This window comes from Nyctereutes procyonoides, unplaced genomic scaffold (assembly GCF_905146905.1).
Source record: "Nyctereutes procyonoides isolate TBG_1078 unplaced genomic scaffold, NYPRO_anot_genome, whole genome shotgun sequence".
In the NCBI taxonomy this organism is placed as follows: domain Eukaryota; kingdom Metazoa; phylum Chordata; class Mammalia; order Carnivora; family Canidae; genus Nyctereutes; species Nyctereutes procyonoides.
Genome location: NW_026575044.1, coordinates 11107667 through 11131124, shown reverse-complemented (window position 1 = coordinate 11131124; position 23458 = coordinate 11107667). Strand labels below are relative to the sequence as shown.

General features: G+C 54.2%; 1 protein-coding gene across 1 annotated transcript in view; it reads right to left on the bottom strand.

Moving 5' to 3' along the window:
- ITPKB (inositol-trisphosphate 3-kinase B) overlaps positions 1 to 23458 on the bottom strand; it is a 92821-nt gene that overhangs the window by 44976 nt on the left and 24387 nt on the right. The gene's annotated exons all lie outside the window — the stretch shown is intronic.

Here is a 23458-nt window from a genome sequence, read left to right as displayed (position 1 = left end):
GAGATTGCCCAGAGGCACACCAGTGGGATCAGAGTCCACAGGCACCAGGGCCACTGTGCTGCCCATCAGGGCTCCTGCCTCCCACCCTCCGCCCCCTCCCTCCATGCAGAGGTGGCATCGGTGCGACACTGCAAGGTGGGACTTGGCATCGGGTTCATCCGCTGGTTCTCCCCAGGGACGGCAGAACAGGGTCACGAGAAACTACTGATTTCTGCTTCCCTTTTAAAGCCTGGGGAGACCCCAAAGGCAAGGTGGAGGATGAAGAAGATGGTCTTCAGGCACCAGGAGGAAAGCAGTCCTTCTACGGGAACAACATGGTAAGGGAGGCACCCCAAAGTCCCTCTCTTCAGAGTTACCACCTCTCTAGATACCTAGATTTGTTGACGCCACTCTCAAAACCCAACAGGTCCTCTTGTCGCCCACAGGACATTTTAGTTGCTCAAGAGTGCGCATTCCAAAATCCAGCTGGCACGTGTTGCACATTCAGCACCCTTGGTATAGAGACCCCAGGTCCTCACCCCCAGCTCCCCTAGGTACCACTCACCATCTCCCGGTCCCGCCACATTGTCACAGGTTTGGGCTGTGGGATCTCTCAATTTGGAATCTTGTTTCCCTCTCTGTCTAGCCACAAACGTCCAAGTCAACACCCAACACCTGGCTCAACTGTCCCTGCTTCTGAGACACCTTTAAAGATGCCAGCTGGGGAGATTCCCAGCACGCCCAGGGCACAAGTCCTCCCTCCCCGGCCATGCCACACCACCCTGCCCCTGCCACTCCTGAGCCCCACAATCTGATTGCATATCTCCATGACCAGCTACACCTCCAGCTCCTCCGTGGCAGGTCCTGAGGCTCGCTCAGCTGGAATGTTTAGCACGTACAAAGTATTGAGTGCAGCATCTGTAAAATGACCTGATGAAAAATCCAAACACGCTGTGGAAGCTAAAAAAGAAAAAATAAAAAAAAAATCCCCTTCTGGTCTGGAGGCTCTAGATCTGAGGGAGTGAGGGGCTGGCTTCTGAGTGCAGGCAGCGCAGGGGGCAGAGGTTCTCCCCGGGCAGGTGAGCATGGGGTGATGGGGAGCTGAGGACTGTGTGGGCAGCAGGTAAAGGGTGGGAAGAGAGTGGAGGAGATGCCAGCTCCAGATTCACCAGGCTGCTGCCACAGGAGAGAATAACCCATTGGCACGCTAGGGGAGGCCCACGCACACGGCTGGCCGAGGGTCCCTGGCGAGTTTGTCTGCTGTGACAGGGAGGCAGTGGAGGCGGGGCCAGCTCACAGAAGCCTCTGCCCCTGAGATCAACAGCAAGTCTCTGCTGGCTGAATGTCTCCAATCCTCCAGCCACCTGGTGGGCCTCATTTCATCTCTGGGCACAACTGGTACTAACTGGAAAGGAGGTCATGGTTAGTTACCAAAGGAAGCAGAAAATTGCTTCAGGTTCACACAGGTACGGTTGCTAGATTCAGGCCCCCTACCGCATCTCCTAGGCCAGAACTGGGATCCACCTCGGGCTTTGGCGAACTGGGGACAGCTTCTAAAGGATCAGACTGTCTAAGCCTCCTTAAGCTTGGAGGGGACACAGAAAACTCTGCACTGCCCTTACTTACCCTCCAGGAAGTCCGAACCTCCTCCAGGTGCACCGTGATGGCCCCTCACCCCAGCAAAGACCCACACCGACACTGAACCTCAGTAAACTCGCAGGCCAGGGTACTCTCCAAAGCTACCAGCACTAAAAGGCTATCTCCAGGGCATGCCTGCACCTCCTATCTAACTAGCATTCCTTTTTGAAATGTAATAAGTAGCTATGCACGATGTTGGGGGGAGGATATCCCAGAGGGCCTGGGTGTGTGTCCAGTCCCTGCTAAGGCGTTGTCCTGGGTGGTAAGCGTGCACCTGCCACTGCATCCTGGGGGCTGCTGGTGGTGAGCACGGATGGTGACCAGGGCCAGGGGTGCTGGGGCAGAGTGTGGCATGCCGAGGGGCACCTAGGGTACACAGAGCTGCTGCCATGACGAGAGCCCCCCCTGGAGCAGTCAGCCTTGGGCTGGGGTGCTGGAGTCAGAACCCGCAGGGTGCAGGAAGGCTTGGACCACTCCTGCCTCACTGCTGTGGGACACAAGTCATGTCTTGAGTTTCTAGCATTGCCATCAGTGAGCAAAAAGGAATGTACTAAAAAATGAAATTCTCCATGGCGTCATTTACACGTCGGCGTGGTGCAAGACACACTCTGGTCAAGAAGGGAAGGCAGAAAAAGGGCAGAATGCTGCCATATATTTGGGCCACGGGCCACAGCACCATGAGCTACCTGTGAAGAGCGCTCATTAGGAGCCACGAGTGAATGACTCCCATCCTTGGATGAAAGCAGATGTCTCACCCACCACCCACACGGGCTGCCAAAAGTGGGCTGGTAAGAGGTGCCAGTCCGGCCTGCTGGGTCTCCGACCCCCCCCCCCCCCAGCCATGTCACACCCAGCTGCCCAGTTTCTGATCTTCAGCTTGGGGACCAGCCTAGGATGCAAGGAGACTGGCTAGTGTGCCTGGAACAGCCATCTGCATGGAAGCCATAGGTGCATGAGCGAGCTCAGAGTTCCCTGATTGCCAGCAGATCCACTCACCTGGGGGCCTAGCCTGGTGCAGAGATGGGGCCACTCAGACACCAGTGGGGCCGGATGGCATGACAGCTGTTCCTCAGCTTCAAGGGCCCCCTGTGTCCAGCCCTCTGCCCAAGGCCACCCAGACTGAAGTCGAAAGACATCATCCCCGGACCAACATGAAGAGTTCACCACAAGCCACTATTCAATCCCCCCCCCATACCCAATCCTCTCTACTTCACCGACACTCACATTCCAGGCTACCAGCTCCAGGCTGCCCAAGTTTGTGCTCTGACCTCCGGGTATTGTCCAGCGATTCGACCAAAACAGCCCTCTCCAAGAAGAGATGTCTGGCTCTACGAAAATTCCTAAAGCCATCGGGATAGGTTTTCTTGCCAAGACATCTGACAACTGACATATTTTTATAGCTTCAACCACTAATCTTTTAAAAAACACAGCCAAGGAGATAATGACCAAAAAAGTCCTGGTGCCAATATTAGGTTTCTGTTTTTCAGGCAAGCCAGAATCTACCCATCCGAATAAATTAGATTTCCCTCGAAGTGGTTCCCTTCGGAGGTCCTGTCCTCGGGCCACGGTGCTGTGTTTGCTCAAAACATTTTTGCAAAGTCCAACTGTAGAAGAGCCATTGGTTGACAAAGAGTGTTGAGCATAATGTTCCAAGTGTTCAACTAGCAGCCCTACTGTGTGTCAGATTCCTTTTAGGCCAGGGGGCTCCTGGAGGTAAATCAAACAAGGTCTTTCCCAGCAAGGTACTTGGGGTAGAGAAGGGAGGAGGAGGGAAACATGAGATTCTCTGAGCATGCACCAACTGGGATGACAGCTTTCGATGTGTTACCTTTTTTTTTAGGATTTTATCTATTTGAGACAGAGAGCAAGAGAGAGCACATGAGCAGGGGAAGGGCAGAGGGAGTAGATTCCCAGCTGAGCAGGGAGCCTGATGTGGGGCTCAACCCCAGGACCCTGAGGTCATGATCTGAGCTGAAGGCAGATGTTGAACCCACTGAGCCACTCAGGCACCCCTGATGTTTTGCCTTTGATACACACACACAAAAGTCCTCTTCAATGCAAAGGCTGAGATTGAGAGGGGCTAAGTACTTAGCCAGAGTCCCCCAACCTGGAAACGACAGAGCTGGTGCTGGCCCGGGCCACCACCTCCAGGCTGCCCTCCCACCACTGTTGCCCTGCAGGGAGCAGATCCCCCCAATGCAGGAGGCACTGGCCACTGGGTGCAGGGAAGCTTCACTGCAGCCAGGACCCAAGGCAGGAGCTTGCCGCGTGTGTGTCCAATTTGGAGTCTGGCCTCTAAGCGCTCCCTGTTTACCCTTTCGTCAAGAGCCTTTCACAAGCCAGGTGGCAGGGAGAGCTTCTCCAGATAGGAACCAGGCCTCTTCTGCCCTACTTACGTAAACTCCAGCAGACAGGCACTCAAAGATATCCGCACATATCTCACTTAGTCATACTGAGGACCATCTGCCAAAACTGGCTTCTTATAAGAGCTGAGAGGTAGGAACGGCCCGAGTGTCCACAGATGGATAAATGGACACACAAAGGTGGCAGATACACACGATGGAATATTACTCAGCCTTAAAGAGGAAGGAAGTGTAGACATCTGCTACGATGACCTGGATGAACCTTGAGGACTTTGTGCTAAAAGGAATAAGCCCGTCGTAAAAACAGACACTGTGATTCCACCCCAAGGTGGCACCTGGAGGAGCTGGTGACAGGGACAGGAAGGAGGATGGTGGTTATGGGGAGGGGAGCTGTTGCATGGGGACAGGGTTTCAATTGGGAAAGATGGCAAAGCCCTAGAGATGGATGGTGGTAAGAGTTACACTATAGTCCAAACGTCCTCACTGCCACAGAAATACAGTTTAAAATGGTTGAGATGGGGGCACCTGGGTGGCTCAGTGGTTGAGCAACTGCCTTTAGCTCAGGTCATGATCCCGGGGTCTTGGGACCGAATTGCACATCAGGCTCCCCGCAGGGAGCCTGTTTCTGTCTCTGCCTGTGTTTCTGCCTCTCTCCCTGTGTCTCTCAGGAATGAATAAATAAAATCTTTAAAAAAAATAAAATGATTGAGATGGTAAGTGTTATGTGATGTGTATTTTACTCCAATTTTTACAAACTAGCTTGTTCTCTTTGTGGGTAAGGATGCACATTGTTTCCCTTGAAATAAACGTAGACACTTTTGTAAGATTGATTTCTTCTACTCTCTTCCCAACCTCAGGCCATAAGACCCCTGATGACCATGGCAGGCAGGGCCAAGCAGGTCTGGGGAGGACTCGGCATGTGCAGCGTTCTAAAACCAGCCCCAGGAAAACCCCCGAGTGTTCCTGAGTGCCTCAGCCTGGGCAGGAAGTGGAGGACCTAGAATAACAGAACCCCCTCCCATCATCTGCAAAGCAGCATTTGCCTAGTACACTTGGCCTGATACCGAGCAGAGCCAGTAATTTTAACGGAGGAAAATGAACAGACACCTGCTAGTCCTGGGACCGTGTCTTCAGGAAAACTCTGTTCTCAAGAATGACCCATTTCAGCTTCTTCCCCAACACTAATAATGCCGTAAAGGCCAGCGCCCTATACAGACTGCCTCCCTCTCCCCCCATCATGTCATTGTACAGGATGAGTTCAGGTTTAAATGACTCCAAGCCAAAACCCAGGTATGGAGGAGTGCTGGGAGCTGCACTTACTTTCACAGGCCTTCCTTCCAAAGGCTGGCAACGGCCGGTCCAAGGAAGCCCTCCCTGGGTGTTCTGGGCTCCCAGGCACCCACTGAAGCCCAAATGGGTGACTTACCAGGAACCAGGGAAGAACAGTAACAGCCCTGGTAGGACAGGGATAAAAGGTCTGCAAGGAGACCAGCATTTATCAAAGGGCCTACTGTGTGCAGCTGTCGTGTCTTCACTTCTCACGGAGCCTTCACAACCCCTGTGGTTGTCACTTCCTTTTTTTTTTTTTTTTTTTTTAAGATTTTATTTATTTATGAGAGACACACAGAGAGAGGCAGAGACACAGGCAGAGGGAGAAGCAGACTCCTCACAGGGAGCCCAATGGAGGACTTGATCCCAGGACCCCAGGATCACGCCCTGAGCCAAAGGCAGGCACTCAACCACTGAGCGGCCCAGGTGCCCCAGTTGTCACGTTTTTAAGAAGAAACTCAGCAATATACCGAGGAGCAGAGCTAGAACCACCCGTGAGTCACCTGACCCCAAAGTTTACACTCTATTACATTGGACTGCCTCTCAGAACAAGCTGTTTGGGGTTTTTTTGTTTGTTTGTTTGTTTTGTTGTTTTGTTTTGTGTGTTTGGGGTTCTATTTTGGCGGGGGGAGGGATCCTGCTTGCCTGGCTTCCAAAGTTTTCCAAGTTCTCCGTAGGCCACGGCCCAGGCCAGTTTTCCATCTGAGTAAAAAGAACATCATCTCTGCGTTATGTCCCAAGTCACATGAAATGGTGGGAAGAGATCTCATAAACACAAGTCTGAAAGCCTCTTAAAATAAATAAGAAAGTGGAAATCACTTTTAAAGGGGTAAGCTTCGAAAAAAAGCACTCTGGCTTTGCAGCCCTGGAACCCTTCACATAAACCAGTGCTGATCCTCCCCCAACCCTAGGCAGAGTGGCTGAGGCTGGATCTGGAATCCAAGGCCCACATCCTAGTCCAGAGAGTCTGGCACTTGGCCCTACCTGTGGCACCTCTGAGACTCTGAGCCCCCGGGGTCAGGCAAATCCTCATCAAACTGCCCCCTGGATGACTGTCAGGGAAGAGAGCCAAGAGATCTATCTTGGACTGTAGAGTTATTAATGACCAAAGTATACATATAAATCTCTAGGTTTGAGGAATTTGCTAACTTCTTTAGCAGGAAGAAAGGAGGGAGGGAGATAGTCCCCACACAACAACCCTGTTTTGTGCATTTTTACCAGTGTCAACATGGTCTTTCATTTCTCCTTTTCCCCTTTTCCTACCAAGCACCAATGACCAGCAGACAGTAAAATCCCAACAGCTGGCTCCTGAGCCCACACCAGTGACCCTGGCCTGGGTTGGGGCAGGGTGGGGGGCGGGGAGGGGTGGAGAGTCACCTGCCGCAGCCAAATTCCCTGACCGGCTGCTTTGGGCTCAAGTGTCACAGCACCTGGTCCTGATTTGGGCGCTGCTTCTGTGCAGGGACCTCGGAGCTCCATCCAGGTGGCACCCCCACAACAGACTCTTCTGGGGACCTTCTGGGGGCAGATAGCACCGAACCCTGCTTGCTCGGAAGGGGATGGAATGGCCACGGGGAATGGAGGTGGGAGATGTGGAGCTGGGCCCCTCCACCACCCGTCCTGCCCCTGCCCTGCTGGCCTCAGCCGAGCACCTATCTGGCAATGCTGAGCGCCCTGCACATTCAGAGATGACACACAGCTGTGAGACATGGTGGCAGAAGTTAATTTCTAGATTTGAGAACCACTTCCTATGTGGGTCTACAGACCACTGCCTGCTCTCACCCAGCCTGGTTACCTGGGACCCATCGTAAGCAATCACAGTGATGGCATGCCAGTGAGGCCCCCCCACCCCCCCAGAACTGGTAACAGAAACCTAGCAAACCAGTATTACCACTGCTTTGTGCAATGCTCTCTGAGAGGTCTATTCCACTCCATTGCATTAAAACTAATGGGCTGTGACCACCAAATACTGACCCCCATTTGAGGATCATGGTCTGCAGTTTTAAAACTGCTGGGGTTTCTGTAACCAGTAGATATTGTGGGCTGACATCATGCGTCAGGAAGAACTTATGCATCAGTGGGGTTGGTTTCTAGCTCATTCCTCTTCTGGGGAATTCACATTTCCCTGTAGAGCCCCACACTGATGCTCTGAAGAGAATTCACACGATCCCATGGCCCTGCCCCCGTGGGTTCCCATGGCACCCCTCACATGCTTGCTTGGTCTTCAAGGACAGCCCTGAAAGACCTCAACGCTGTGCTCACAGAACTACTGCTAGCAACCTTTAAGACCGCATGGGAAACAGAGAAGGGTCAAAAGACCAAAGACCGGTGAATATTTGTCTCATATTTTTGCCAAATTGGACTCTGGAAGCTTCTGCCTGGCTGGATTATAGAATGAGTGATTTGTGAATACTTACAGGGAAAAAGCAGAAATTGCTCACAGTCTAAATGGGTTCAGCAAGAAAGTCTCAACAAACCAACCTCATTTCTTCTCCTGGCGCAGGCTATAAAACCAGAAAGAATGCCACAGAGAATGTGTTTAGGTCTCCTCGAGTTGCATGAAAAAAACAGACATAAATCTGCATCTGAGTGTGGCTGAACAATCTTGAAGAGTTCTGAACCACACTCTGGAGGCTACTGATCATGGACTGTTCATTAGGAACCTCGAGGATGGCTGCTTTGAGGATCCCAGAAGGGCCCTTCCCGAGTTACTCCTGGTCAACCTTTCTATCAACGCTCCTTGGATTTATGAATGAACAGCCACATACTGATTGGTGTGAAGTGCCTTGATCATAACTGATAAGGGCACGAGCTGGACACACACACAGCCCTTCACGGTTACACCAAGTGCATTCACATTCCTCACCCCCCAAAGCAGGGGGCCAGGTCTCATGATGCTCTTTTTTTGCAGTTGAAGAAACTCAGGATTTCTCAGCCTCAGCTACACTGACGTTTTGCACAAAGGAATTCTCTGCTCCTCGGTGCACTGTGAAAGGTTTAGCAGCATCCCTGACCTTACCTCACACACCACCAGCAGCACTCCCCTCACAGCGGTGATGAAAAATTTGTCTCTAGACATTCTCAAATCACCCCAGTTGAAACCCACCGGGTTTGGGGCATCCAGGGGGCTCAGTAGTTGAGCCGTCTGCCTTTGGCTCAGGTCGTGATCCCGGGGTCCTGGGATTGAATCCTGCATTGGGCTCCCTGCAAGGAGCCTGCTTCTCCCTCTGCCTGTGTCTCTGCCTCTCTATGTCTCTCATGAATGAATAAATAAAATATGAAAAAAAAAAAGAAAAGAAAAGAAACCCACCGTTTCAAGGTCCACAGTTAAAAAGGTATGGGGCCAGTTTCTGAAGTCAAGTCTCAATTCCTCCTATGCTCTCAAAAAGCTGGGACAGTGAATAGGACAAATCATAGAAACCAAGAATCAAAAGTATCCTGATTGAAGTGGCAAACCAAAATCAATAATAAAACAGCCCGAAGGTCCGTATTTTGATTTTAAAGATACCCATCATGCACAGTCAGGCTGGTGCTGGCGTGGCTGACTGCAGGGGAAGGGGCCCATGGGCAGCAGTCCTGGCATCTCCCACTCCCCCCTCCCCAGCCCTGCTGCCCTGGTATCATTCTGCCATGCTTTCCCCTCCTCACCTGCAGACCCCCAACCCCTGCCCCAGCCTGGCCCTGCCCTTCTGAGGAGCCCACTGTGCAGTACCACTGGCGGACAGGACAGGTGGCAGGAAGGAAGAGAGAGGACAGGGAGAGCAGAGCCTGGGAGAAGCGTCAGAGGGGAGTGGAGAAGCCTGGGCAGGGGATCCCTGGGTGGCTCAACATTTTATCGCCTGCCTTTGGCCCAGGCTGTGATCCTGGAGTCCCGGGATTGAGTCCTGCATCGGGCTCCTTGCATGGAGCCTGCTTCTCCCTCTGCCTGTGTCTCTGTCTCTCTCTCTGTGTGTCTGTCATGAATAAATAAATAAAATAAATAAAATCTTTAAAAAAAAAAAGAAGAAGCCTGGGCAGGGCCCACCACACAGGGTGAGGCCTGCAGGTACCCTGAGAGGGTGAGGGCAAAGCAGAGCAGGGGAGGGCTGGCATGTCCCTGGCTTCCTGCCCAGCCTGATACTCACTCCCACCCATACTGCTCCCCGCTGCATCTTCACCCAGGGTCCCTGCTGAGCCCACTACTCACCCACCACCCACCTCCCCACCCGGCAGTCTTTGGAATCCAACATACTTAGTGAAAATCCAGGCTCTCCCTGGTAATGAGATCTGGGGCCCATTATTTAATCTCTCAAAGCCTCAGCTTCTGTACGGAGGCAAAGAGTATAAGAATATCCACCTCCCAGTTCTGCTCATGGAATTAAATGAGGATTTGATCTGTGCGAGCCAAGTGTTCACTGGTAGCCAGCATCTGTGATGACAGGCGACCCTGGCTGGTTGACAGCAACCATGTTTTACTCCCCAAATGCCAGCCACCACCTGGACTGTCTCTTCCATTTCCCGAGGACACCATTTCCTCAGTGGGAGTATTCACTGCTACCATTTCTCAGGGTCCCTTTGTGACCCTTGACAGTGACAGATTCTCTCCAGAGAATTCAGTGCCAGCATTAGCAATGAGATAAGTCAACAATGCAAATCTTAACATCGGTGAGGGCTCTGCCGAGTTTCTAAGTGTTTGTCACACTGACTAAGGTCCTGGATTCTCAGAGCTGCGACACTGTGGGGGTGATGTGGCCCAGGCCTCTGCAGGAAGCCAGAGTATCCACCAGCTTTGGGCATGAGGGGCTGGACACCACCTGTGCCCACTCCCAGAAAAACATCCTGGGCACAGATCACAGTCTGTGGTGTCAGTCTCCTACAGGAAGGACGGAGACAATGTCCCGAATTACAGAGAAGACATATCCTGATGTTCATTCATCCAGGCCTCTTGGGAACAAACCATACCAGCAACCACTAAACCAACTGGTTCGCTGGAAGCTGGAGGTGTTATTGTCTGAGAGCAACAAAGTACGGCTCACCGAACCAGAAAACACAGGCAAGTGCAACTAGAAGCCGGTAGGTCCAAGAACAAATCCACCGATTCAGGCTACGTGCCTGTCACAACTTGCTTAACCTTTTGGAATCTGTTTCCTGGTCTGACAGATGACGGAAATCGGCGTAAGGTGTGATGCATGCAGTGTTTGGAGAACAGTCAACAAACGTGAGCTTTCTTCTCCCCACCCCTCCCCACCATTAGCAAATCTGAAAATATCTCAAAGACATAGTGCAGAAAACACCAGAAAGAGAACATCCTCCTTTCCGATAAGCGAGTGCTGCAAAGAATGGGGCTCAGGAGAGCAGCAGAAGGAACAGTTTCCTCGTCTCGCTGCCCCCCTGCCTGAAGTCAAGTCGGGGGGTGGGGTCACTCTGCACCTGATTCCCCAAACTCAGCAAATCAAGGATGCCATTAACATCCCCAGGGAGAGCCCGGCTTTCTGCAGTTGCCAGCATATGGATCGGCACCCTGGTCACTCTTTCTGGTGGCAACGTGGGGGTCACTGTTGGGGGTAGGTAGTGGCAGCTGCAGGGAAGAGGCTGGTGGCCCTGCCACTGCCCCAGGTGGCACTGCCAAAGACTGAGAGTCCTCAGGTTCCTGTGTGCGGAACCCAGACCTCTCCTCCCCAGAGCTGCCCCAGGAACAACGGGTTCTCTGACCTTGCCTGGCACTTTGGGCCCCATGCTAGGTCACCCAGTGAGGGCCAGTGGGGTCTCCTGGGCCACCTCACACAGCTCTGAGGGGTTAGGACAGAGGGACTACGGGCCCCCAACCTTCCCACCCCATGCTGAGCAAGCACCCAAGGGAGATAGTAACTGTCAAAACCAAGTCCTGGAGGGTAGTCAGAATCTGCCACTGTGGCCAGTCCCCTGCTACATGTTCCCCCCCCAAAAGTGCCTTTTCCACGCCCATGAGAGCTGAAGCATCTCCCCAGAGATCACTCCAGGGAGGTTTCTCTGACTCTCTGTCGGAGCAAGCAAGAACATTCAGCAAAACAGATGTGCCTTCACATCTGGATGTTAGGGGTCTCAGAGAGAAGCCAACACCCTCTTGGGGCACCTCTGGTCACTCCCACCAGCCCGGGAGGCAAGTCTCATGCACAACACTCCAGACAGCACAAATGTGATGCTACTGTGGGGCGGGCCAATGCCGTGGGCTGAAAATGACTTTGGGTTTGTCTGCCCAACCGGTTCAAACTGTGTTTTCTGTCCCCTAAATGTCATGGGTGTAGCTGTCAAGGAGCAGGAGGGATCACCCACAATGGACAGTTGCTTCAGGACAGAAGCTCTGAAGGATCTGTTTCCCCTGCACCCAGCACAGTGCCTGGCAGAGGGCAGATGTCTGGGAAATTTCCGTGGTTGCAAAAGCTGAGAAAGGTCACAGATTCCTTCAGGCCCCCCAAGCAGCAGTTCGAGTTCCTTTCTGAGCTGAACACAGCTGGCCTGAGGGCACAGGGCATGGGGCATGGATGCCCACAAGAAGGGGCTCGCCCTTGCAAGACCACCAGGCAGGAAGGTGTGTACCTTTCCAATCCTTCTGCCTCTCCTGGCCTCAGAGCAGGGCCCAGCTAAACCTCACCAGAAAAGACAGAGGCCTGGGGGACAGGCGTTGGTCACTCACACGTGAGTGGCTCATTACCTTACAGGTTCACCAGCAGCTGGAGAAGAATGGAAAAGACTCTTCTCCAGGAGGCCAAGCGCAAGGCAAAGGAGCTGTTGACTCCTTCAGAGGTCAGAGCAGGACAAAAGGCAGCATCCCTGAGAAGGCAACCTCTCATGGCTCAGCTCCAGACCCGGCTTCTCCTCCATCCCGCGGACTCAACACTCTCACCTGCTGGAGGTCTGCGAAGAGAGCCCTGGGGGCACCAGCTCTGCTCCTCTGTTCACAGCCCAGGCTGCTGCCATGTCCAACCTGTTGCACTTACTTGCTTCAAATTAAGAAGTCTGTGTTTGGCAGCTCAAAGAAGAGCTGGAAAGCCAGCACGAGTCTGGAGTCAGCTGCTGGGGAGGGCCCAGGGAAGAGCTGGTGGGTAAGAGCAAGGAGCACTGCCTCAAGATCTCCTCAGGCTCCATGACTTCTCCAAGGCCCTCCGGCCGCCTCTGGCTCTCACTGTCCCCACCAGGAACAGCCTCAGCCTTTTTTTTTTTTTTTTTTAAGATTTTATTTATTTGAGAAAGAGAGAAAGCATGAGCAGGGGCAGAGGAAGAGGGCAGATGCCCTGAAGAGCAGGGGGCCTGACGCAGGGCTTGATTCCAAGACCCTGATGCTTCACCGACAGAGCCACCCAGGCGCCCCCTGCCTGAGTTTTCTAACACATCGATACTAAGGACCCATCATGCCAGAAGGACAGGAAGGTCTTGGCCACGAGGCAAGTACTCAGTGGGCCATCCATTCAGCAGGAAAGCTGCAGACAGCAGCATCCTGGTCAGAGCAGCACCATGACAGAGAGAAGAGGAGGGCACAGCAGGACAACCAGAGTAGGACCTGAGGGTTCTCAGCATCGCCAGGCTCCTTGCAGGCTGCTGACAATGCCCGTTCCCCATGATGCTAATGGCCTGCCCCGAGACACAGGATAGGGCATGGCAATGAAGTGCCCAGACTCTGGCGCCAAGCTGCCTGTGTTCACATACTAGAATTTTCCCTTACACTCAAGGAGTTACTCATTCGCCACATACCTCTGTGTTTTCACCTGTAGAAGAGTTTTAGGAACAACGCTTACCAAACAGGGCTGTTGTGAGGACTGAGGAAGCCAGAATATTCAAAGCACTTAGCAGGACGTCTGGCACATATGAGCACTCGACAGTTCATCCTTCTCCTCTGCTGGCTCTCTAAGAGCAGTCCTTGCTGGGAGACTCCCCACAGCACCCAGGATGGCACAGCCTCATTAATTCAAAAATAAAACAATTGGTACCACTCACCACGTCTGCAAGGCATTTTACACATGCCACTCCGTCTCCACAGAAACCCAATGCAAGAAGGATTTTCACAGAAGAGTATCTTGCCTAAAATGGTACTAGTAATCGGCCAGGCCATGATGGAAACTCAGCCTCAGTCTGCTTCTCCTTCCCATGGGCTACCCTGCCTGACTGCTCAACACAACCTCCTCTGCATAGAACCAGAAGGTGCCTAGACAGAAATCAAGCAAGGAAGGAAGAGAATACAAAACGAGAAGCTGAAGGCCGTTAGAAGAAATGCATTGTGTTGGAAAGCTCTGTGTCTTCCTCTGGATCTAGGTCTACCATCACTTGCAGCTTTCCCTTTGCCTCTGGGTTTTTAGATCACATGGGGCATGACATGGTAGCACACAGTACCTTCGAGAAGAAACAGCCACAGGCAGTCCGAAACCAGTTCTGTGGACATAGATGGGGACAAGACTTCTCAAGAAGCCCCAGCTGATTCTTCACATGAACACACCTCCTCCAAGAACTTCACACGTTCTTGGCCCTCCAATCCAAAGCCAGCCACACAGGGTCTGCTCGGTCAGTCCCAACTCCTGCTTCTGAGGAAGTTGCATTTCTGCAGAACAGAACGGACCAACCCCACAGAATTCCCACATGAACCTGCAGGCTCTACCATCTTGCTAAGAGCTCTACTTCAAAAAGCTGACTTTCCCATTTTCTCCAAGGGCCTTGGGCCTTAAGCTTCACAGATGTAGGGAGACCTGCTCCACATATGGTTGGCATGGTGGGGATTCGGAGCAAGAGGGAGCCTGGCCAAAGCCTGCTGCTGGCTGGGCCTGAAATGAGCAAGGCGCAGGGGCCCTCACTACCCAACCTGGTTGTGATGACAGAGGTCAATGTCACATCCACTGAACCCAGCTAACTGGCCTCGTAGCACCAGCACCGAAACACTTCCTAAATCTGCTCAACAGTCAGAGCCAAATAGCCACGTCCACTCACCAACTGCTCCCTTATCAGAGATCTTCCTCTCGCCTCCTACTCTAGCCCTGCCTGCCTAGAGAGGGTCCGAAAAGGCCCCAAGTGCCTCCTTTAGACCAGGGAAAGTACAGCAAAAAGAGACAAGAACATGGCATTGGGTGTTTGTGGAGCAGAGAAACTGCCTCCCCCTAGCTCACCCCCAAGACCCCCTTCTGCTGGCTGCCCTCTCTTCTCAGGGCCATGCTGGATCCGGCTGTCAAACAGGCCGGACACCTGGTGCTGGCCACACGCGCCCTGAGAGCACAGCCTGAGGTCTACCGGGGTCTCCAGGAGACCCAGCGCTGCAGCAGGCAGCGGGCACCGGGCACTGGACAGCGGTCAGCGGACAGTGGGCACTGGGCAGCGGGCACTGAGCACTGGACAGAGGGCAGCGGGCACCGGACAGTGGGCACTGGACAGCGGGCACTGAGCACCGGACAGCGGGCACTGAGCACTGGGCAGCGGCATCGAGCACTGGACAGCGGGCAGCGGGCACCAAGCACCGGACAGCGGGCACTGGACAGAGGGCAGCGGGCACCGAGCACTGGACAGTGGGCACCGGACAGAGGGCAGCGGGCACCGGACAGCGGGCACTGGGCAGAGGGCAGCGGGCACTGAGCACTGGGCAGAGGGCACCGGACAGAGGGCAGCGGGCACCGGACAGCGGGCACTGGGCAGAGGGCAGCGGGCACTGAGCACTGGGCAGAGGGCACCGGACAGAGGGCAGCGGGCACCGGACAGCAGGCACTGGACAGAGGGCAGTGGGCAGCGGGCACCGGACAGCGGGCACTGGACAGAGGGCAGTGGGCAGCGGGCACCGAGCACCGGACAGTGGGCAGCGGGCACCGGACAGCAGGCACTGGACAGAGGGCAGCGGGCACCGAGCACCGGACAGTGGGCACCGGACAGAGGGCAGCGGGCACCGGACAGTAGGCACTGGACAGAGGGCAGTGGGCAGCGGGCACCGGACAGCGGGCACTGGACAGAGGGCAGCGGGCACTGAGCACTGGACAGTGGGCACCGGACAGAGGGCAGCGGGCACCGGACAGTAGGCACTGGACAGAGGGCAGCGGGCACCGAGCACCGGACAGTGGGCACCGGACAGAGGGCAGCGGGCACCGAGCACCGGACAGTGGGCACCGGACAGAGGGCAGCGGGCACCGGACAGTAGGCACTGGACAGAGGGCAGCGGGCACCGAGCACCGGACAGTGGGCACCGGACAGAGGGCAGCGGGCACCGGACAGTAGGCACTGGACAGAGGGCAGCGGGCACCGAGCACCGGACAGTGGGCACCGGACAGAGGGCAGCGGGCACCGGACAGTAGGCACTGGACAGAGGGCAGTGGGCAGCGGGCACCGGACAGCGGGCACTGAGCACTGGGCAGCGGCATCGAGCACTGGACAGCGGGCAGCGAGCAGGGGGCAGCAGGCGGCGGGCACGGAGGAGCCGGCACCGGGCACCGGGGAGGCGTGTGCAGGGCGGCGGGGCAGGTGCAGTCGGCGCCCGAGGGCAGGCGGCGCGCAGAGCCCCCCCCCACCGCTCTCCCCCTGGCCTGAGCCGCGCGGGGGCCCCCCTGCCCTCCGAGGGGCCGGGGTCGGGGGTCAGGGGCCCGAGGGTCTACACCCGCCCGCGCCCCAGGGGCTCCTCCCCGCCGCGCCTCCGCCCCTCCCCCCGACGCCCACGCGCGGAAGCCCCGGCCCGCGCGGCCCCCTCCCGGCATGCTCCGCGGCGGGGCGCGCGCCTGCGCGGTCACGTGACGGACGGAGGCGGCGGCGGCGGCGGCGGCGGCGGCGCGCTCACGTGACGAGCCCAGTCGCCGCCCCCTCGGGGTTCCGGGGGTCCGCGCGGCAGCCCCGGGCTGGCGCAGCTCCTCGGCCTCCGTGGAGGGGGCGCTGCATTCGTGGCTGGCAGCGGAGGGCACGCGGGGAGGGCTTTCCCGCTGGCGCTTCCCCCGCCCTGGCGCAAGCCACGTGGGCCGTGTCCCCGCTGCGGACCCCGCGTGGGCCCGACCCGGGCCCCTGGCGGTGGCACTGCCCCGCGGGGGCGTCGGCCTGCAGACCCCGAGCCCCGGGCCCGTCTCTGCCGCGGAAGACAGGTAGACGTTCGCACGCGGCCCGAGACCTCAGAGACGCGCTGGGCGCCCCACGACGCCCACGGCCGGCCGCGGACTCCTCGCACGTTGCGCCTTAGGGGCGACCAGTGTCCCCTGGGCCTGCCGCCCCCGCCGGCGCACCCTTGGCCCCGGGTGTGAGCCTGGAGAACACCCCCCGTTGGCACCCCCGCCCCCGCGGGCGTTGTGAACTCTTCCTGGGAGACTGGGGAAAGGCAACATTTTGTCACTCCGGAGAAACAAACAGAAACGCTGTGACAACGCCCTGGAGACGCACAGCAACCCGGAAAGCCTGTGCAGTGGCTTGAGCCAGAGCAGTGCATCGTTCTGGCAACTTCACCGCCAGCATTTTTTTTTTTTTTTTAAATCTCCAGAGATCTTTGGCAAGTTAATCATTCTGCGTTGGATGGTCTGCAGCAGCAACCAGGCCGGGGTGAGGGCACAGGGGACACAGTCAGCGACTTCACACAGTTTCTGGCCCATGTGAAGCCCGAGAGCTGCAATGCACTTCCTGGAAGTTCTTCAAGCTCCTTCTCCACTGTGAAAACAGACGCCTCATTAAACTTCGAGTTGGAGAGGAGAGCTACCAGCAAGATAGCTTGCAGTGCGGCAGTGCTTTTAAAAAGATTCACAGCATTGCCCCTGCTTGGTCCCAAGTGTTTAATGTTCGGAGCAAAGCAGATCCATAGGCTCCCTGCGCTCCGGTCACTTGTCCACACAGCATCATCATCCCAAGATCTCCTAGAAGATTTAAGAGCTAATTTCCTTTATCACTCGCCTCACATTTCACAGAAACATCCTGGCGGCTACAGGGAGGGAAGAGACTTCAGAACTGTAAAGTTGGGGTTCACAGCTCTGCCTCCCCTGTCCTGTCAACTTCCTGAGTCAAATCCAAACGTTCAGAAGCGCCTCTGCGTGTATGTGCACGCACCCCTTCGGCCTCCAACCAGAAAGACTTGTATCTGTGACTGCCTCCACCTCATTCCAGGAGGCTGGGCTGGCGATGCTGGAGGCTGTGTGCATCAACCCTCCAGCCACTGCCAAACTACCCTGAGACTTTTCTCTTGACCCTGAGAGCAGGTCTTTGAGCCACACCTTGCAGCTCCCTCTCAAACAGGTCATTTCAGGAATTTGAAAAGTCCCTGGAACTGAAGCAAAGCCTCTTAACCAAGCCCAGACGTTCTGGGAAAACACTCTGATCAACCAGAAGAAATTTTCTGCCCTCTCTCCCAATTCCCAAGCACCCATTTACTCACAAAACATGCCCCTACCAGCCTGTTCTCCCTTGTTCCTAGCTGTTGAGGGCTAAGGCTGAGAGCTGCTGGGAGTTGTGGTGCCACGGGGCCGGGGGGGGGGGGGGGAAGCATCTGGGCAGATATCCCCGCTCCCCCTTCTTGTGCTTCAAAGGTCAAAAAGCATTCACAAGCTGCTACCCCACAAACCTGGAGGATTTCAATAGTTTCAGTCATAGGCAGTACAGAATGTTTAGAGTCAGGTGAAGGGAAAGGATACAGTATCACAAAGTTGAACTCAACCCTGAAAAATAAATAATAGGAAACAAGTAACAAATATGTGATAGTGAAACTCTTTGGGGGCTGGACAGGTGTTGTTCCAAGTGAGTGCCAGCGGCTCCCTTTTTGCCCACTTACTAGGTTCCTTGACTGGCAACTTTCTGGAACTTGCTGAAAGAGAGATCAAGTCTTTGGGTTCTAAGTCTACAGACTGTAGCTGGAGTTGAGATGGGCTTCCAGCCACAGATGTCCTGCAAGAGCGAACAGAATGGTTTGTGAAGTATGCATTTCTCCAGCGGGGAGGGTACACCATTTTCAACCACTTTCCAAAATGACACAAGACCCTAAAGGGGTTAAAAATCACTGATCTGGTCCAGCTCTTGGGTTTCACAGAGGAGCCCCAGAAAAATTCAACTGAGTGCTCCAGGCAATGGAGCAAATTATATGTCACCTTCTAAAGCTGGCTGGGGCCCGTGGGAGGAGGAGGACACCACATGAGCTAACAGGCCTTTTCCCTTACTAATTACAAGGATTCCATGAAGTTTCCAGCCGCCACTCTGTCTGGCTTTCTGGGCCTGGGTGTGTCGGTCGCCACTCGATGCCCAGGAGACTGGAGGTGGCTGGATATGGCCACAGGCCAGCTAGCTAACACCCAGGCACCTGCTCTGAGCCCAGGGCTTCTTGGGAATTCAAAAATAGGTTTTCAAAAGACCCTTTCTTATGGTGAGACATAGTCTAGTCCTCTAAGAACCCATCCCAAAGGTTGGTTGCATAAGAAAAATTAGTAAAAACCACCTCCCTCAAAGACCAGTTTGTCCCTACTTCCAGGCCAGCACCATTAAGAATGATTTCACAAGGGGCAAAAAAAAAAAAAAAAAAAAAAAAAAAAAAAATCTATTAAAATAAGAATGAAAACACAGCCGCAAATAAAGTACGATTTTAAAAGCAAACCACAGGACAGAAAAATATTTGTAAACAGCAACTGAGAGCCCGCTATATAAAAATGCTATCAACACATGCCATCACTGCCATAGGACAGCTAGACAGTTGCTCAGTGTAGATCAGTAGGAGTTTACATAGGAGTAATTAGGGCCATTGTCACACGGAAGTATGGAGAGTCCCACTTGAAAACTGAAGAATTACAAATTAAAACTTGAAGGGACAGTCAGACAGTAGTAAATATAAAGAAAAGCCAGTGGTGGTGGAGGAACCGCAGCCCTTAGACTTTGTGGACGGCTATGTCATTGGTTTAGTCTCTGCAGATAGGAGGCACGAGGAGGCAGCTGCTCATTCTTCTCGGATACTGAGGACGACATCCCCAAAGGAACACTTCCCAAGGAAGAAGAGAAAGGTAACCTTCACAAAAATGCCCATGGCTGCACACGGTGACAGCTGTACCTAGGGAGGAGCATGAGGACGTACTCCTGCAGAAGTTCAAAGCCCTGGCTCAGGAACTAGGCAGCACCACACTTCTGGATACTTGTTTTCCTCCTCTGAAAACAATGGGTGGCTGTGAGATTTAGGATAAATAATCTATATAAAACACTCAGAGCTGTGCTTGGCATAGAAGTACTTGGTAAAAGCTGGGTGCTGGGGCGCCTGGGTCGCTCAGTCGGTTGAGCATCAGACACTTAAAAAAAAAGGTTTTATTTATTTATTCATGAAAGACACACACAGAGAGAGGCACAGACACAGGCAGAGAGAGAGAAGCAGGCTCCATTCAGGGAGCCCAATGCAGGGCTCGATCCAGGGATTCCAGGATCACACCCTGAGTCAAAGGCAGTTGCTAAATCGCTGAGCCACCCAGGGATCCCCGAGCATCAGACTCTTGATTCCAGCTCGGGTCATGATCTCAGGGTTGTGGGATCGAGCCCCGAGTCAGGCTTCACGCTGAACATGGAGCCTGCTTAAGATTCTCTCTTTCTCTCTTTGCCCTCCTCCATGTGCCCATGCTCCCTCTCTCTAAAAAATAAATAAATAAATTGCTTAAAAATAAATAAAAGTTCGGTGCTGGTATTACTATTATATGATATTCTCAACATATAAGTTGACATTAAAATGATAAAATCAAAAGATAAAATGAGTACAATCAGATTATAATTATGTACAACAGTTATGCAGCTTATCAAAAACCCACGTACACTTGGAATGAGTTAAAATCGTTCATTTTGTTGTGGTTACCATTAGATTCTTTCTCAGTAATATCTGAGTTTATGTTAAAAATTAAAAAGGACGGAGGAAAAAAAAAATCAACAGTGCCTCAAACCCTTTCTAGGACAAGGGGGCCACAGAGAGAGGAGTCTGATTTTATTTGGGTGCCTCCATCCCCCCCCACAAGGAACCTCAGCAAAATGTGTGCTCCATGGAGATATTCCAGTGATAAATGCTAATGGTCTTGAGTCACTCTTCTGCCTGAGGCTGACATGGGCACAGGCATGTGACCCGTTCTAGTCATTGAGACGGATGTCTGCTGCAGGGGGGAGGGAGGGGTCTTCTGAGAAAGACACCCGGGACACAAGGAAGGGCCGTCCCCTCTGCTTCCTCCAGGGAACGCTCTGGTGTCCACACAGGACACCTGGCCCCACAGCAGCTGTCCTGTGGCCCCAAGAGGAAAGGAGGCAGGTCAATATGCCCTGGGCTCAGGACAGCTGATGCAGAGGGACCCGGGCCCCAGAAACACTTGGTGCACCACCGAATTACCCAGCGCTGGAGCTGTCTCTGCTGGGACTTACTCATGAAGGTGGAATTACACGTTTTCTTTATTGTTCAAGACAGCAGAGTTGCAATTTTCTCTTATGTGAGCTAAGTGCTTTGTAACTAGAGAGGTGGGGGTCCTCAGCAGGTCCCAGCCAGGACCTGCTATCGTGTCCCACCCTGGGAATGAGCCAAGTGGCGGTGGAAGAAGAAAAGGCCCTGTGCCCACTGTACAGACCTAAGGATGACCCCCTGATGACATGGCAAGCCAGTGACAGCACTGGGCAGCAGGGTGCCAGATGTCTGGTCCCTTAATAGGGGACCTCCTGGCCACCAGCGCTCCCATTTCCAGAATCACACATTTCACAAAGGCTATTTCAGAACAGCCCTTTGGGGAGGGCTACCAGAGAAAGCACAGGACACCCGGGTAAGTTTGAATTGCAGATAAACAACGAGTCACTTTTTGGTACAAATGTGTCCCATGTGGGAGGCTTCTGTGCCTCTGCTCCAGGGGTCTCTCTTCTCTGCCAGGGACCTGAGTAGGGACAAGGGCCTCTCTGCCCCTCAGCATCCAGGCTGCCCTGGGTACATCCAGGCTGCCCTGGGTACATCCAGCCTCACGGGGTCTCTGATGCATGGGAAGGTCCGGTATGCATTTTACAGCAATACACAAGGCTTGGGTGACACAAAGGTGTTGGGCATCCCTGCGGTATGGCCCTAGCTGGTTTGGGAATGGTGGGGCCCCTGACATCCAAAGTCCCAAGAACGTCTTAGATGAAGCAGAAGACATGATCTTTCCCTGGCCCTACCCCATCTAAACACGCAGCCACCAAGACTGTCAATAAGCCAGGAAAAGCGGCACGGGGGGTGGGGACACATCAGCCTCACCTGTCCTGCCCACCCACTACAGACTCACCTTATCTGAGGTCACACTAGGCTGTTTTTTTCCACGGTCGCCCAGGCCCAGGATAAGGTCTGTGTGATTTGCTCACCGTGGCACTATCCACCTGCTTACAAACAGTCCCTTAATGAAACTGGCTCCTAAGTCCTGCCCATGCTCCCTGTGGGGTCCCAAGGCGGGCCAGCACGAGCACAGAGCTGGGCCTGAGCGAGTACCTGTGAAGACACAGCTCACTGACTCTGGAAGGTTCATGATCAGCTGGCCATGAGATGTGGCCAGGTCCCAGTGAAAGCCAGAGCAAGCTCCCGGCCCTGCCCCTCTCTGGCCTCTGGCCTGCTGCCCACTATAGATGGTGCCAACAGGTATGGCCAGGAAAGAAGCCTGGACTGGGGCAGCTGGCACCCCAGGCCTTCAGCAGAGCAGAAGGGACTCTCCTTGGCAGCGGAGCTCCCTGGTAGTCACTTGCCTCAGCTCTTCCCAGAGATGCAGAGAAAACCAACCAGAAAGTACAGGTAAGAAGGAGCTCCAGGCACGAAGGACAAGCAAATAGAAGCCCCTCTTCTGCAGTGTCTCCCTGGTACTGCCACTTCTCCACTCTTTGACATCTCTAGGCCAATGCAGACCCTCAGGGGAACCCTCTTTCCCGTTGGGAACCTGGATCAGGAGAGTGACCATGGGGCTAATTGTGCAGCTCTGCCAGCCTGCAGTGGGGCTGACCGGCTCACCCCATCTGGGGACACCAGCCGGGGACACCGGGCCTCCAGAGCCCTCACCCAGGTCCTGGTTGAGGCGTCAGCAGCTGCTGGGAGGGTGGGGCCTGTGCGGGGGCTTCATTTACAAAACACACACTCAAAGACAGAATTATTAAGAATTTCAAGGGGAGCCTGGGTGGCTCAGTCAGTGAAGTACCTGCCTTTCAGCTCAGGTCATGATCTCAGGGTCCTGGGATCGAGCCCCACTTTGGGCTCACTGCTCAGCAGGGAGTCTGCTTCTCCCTTTCCCTTTGCCTCTCCTCCTGCTCCTGCTCTCTCTCTCTTTCAAATAAATAAATAAATAATCCTTAAAAAAAAAAGAAAAATTATTTCAAGACAGTGATTACACAGCATTAAACCCCAAGGGTTCGACCCTGGGCACGAGAGGCCTGCACTGTGCTGGTCATACACCCAGAGGAAGCCCTGCAGTGACAGTACTTTAAGACAGAAGAAGGAAAGAAAGGAAAGAAATGGGCACAAAATATTCTTCAGTTTACTGGTGGTTCCCAGTACTCATAAGAGGACAAAAAACGTAACTTCATCACTTAAAAAACTTTGGCCAACACCCTGTCCCAGGTGACAAGATACTGCTTGGTCTGACATTCCCCCAATCCTCCTCCCCAATCCCTTAACTGCCTGAAATCCTCTTGAGATTATGCCAAAATAGGTAATTCCCCGCAGTGATTGCCAACCAGAAACCACCTGCCCAGGCCCGAGAGGGGTCTGGATGTGCAGGGAGGGGTGCACGGTGGCTGAGGGGGGGTCTTCTGGGGAACAGTACCCCAAGGCTGGAGACGCTAAGTGGCCTGCAGGGGCTGGGCAGTCCCAAATAAAGAGTGCTCCCCATTAATGCCCCAGTTGGAAAAGCTGCACAGGGAAGTTCCAAGTCACCAGAGCCCATGTGGACCTCCTCTCTTATCAAAGAGGCAACAAGTACCAAGAGAATCCCTCAGGACCACTGTTCATGGACCACTGTCCATGGTCTGAGCTGCACCTGCCAGGGTGTCTGCCACACAGCCAGTCCTCCTGCACGCCCCCTCCTGCTACAGTCTGGGACTGTGCTGTACTTCCAGATCCTGCCCACCATGGGTGCACCCCGTGTGCGGGTGGTGTTTTTCTAGAAACCGTTAGCTCCCCTCCCTCTTCCTAAGCAAGCCCTGCAGCAAGCCTTCCTGGGCGGGGGGGGGGGGTGGTGGTTATTCAGTGTCTCACAGCAAGTGCCCCAGCCTGG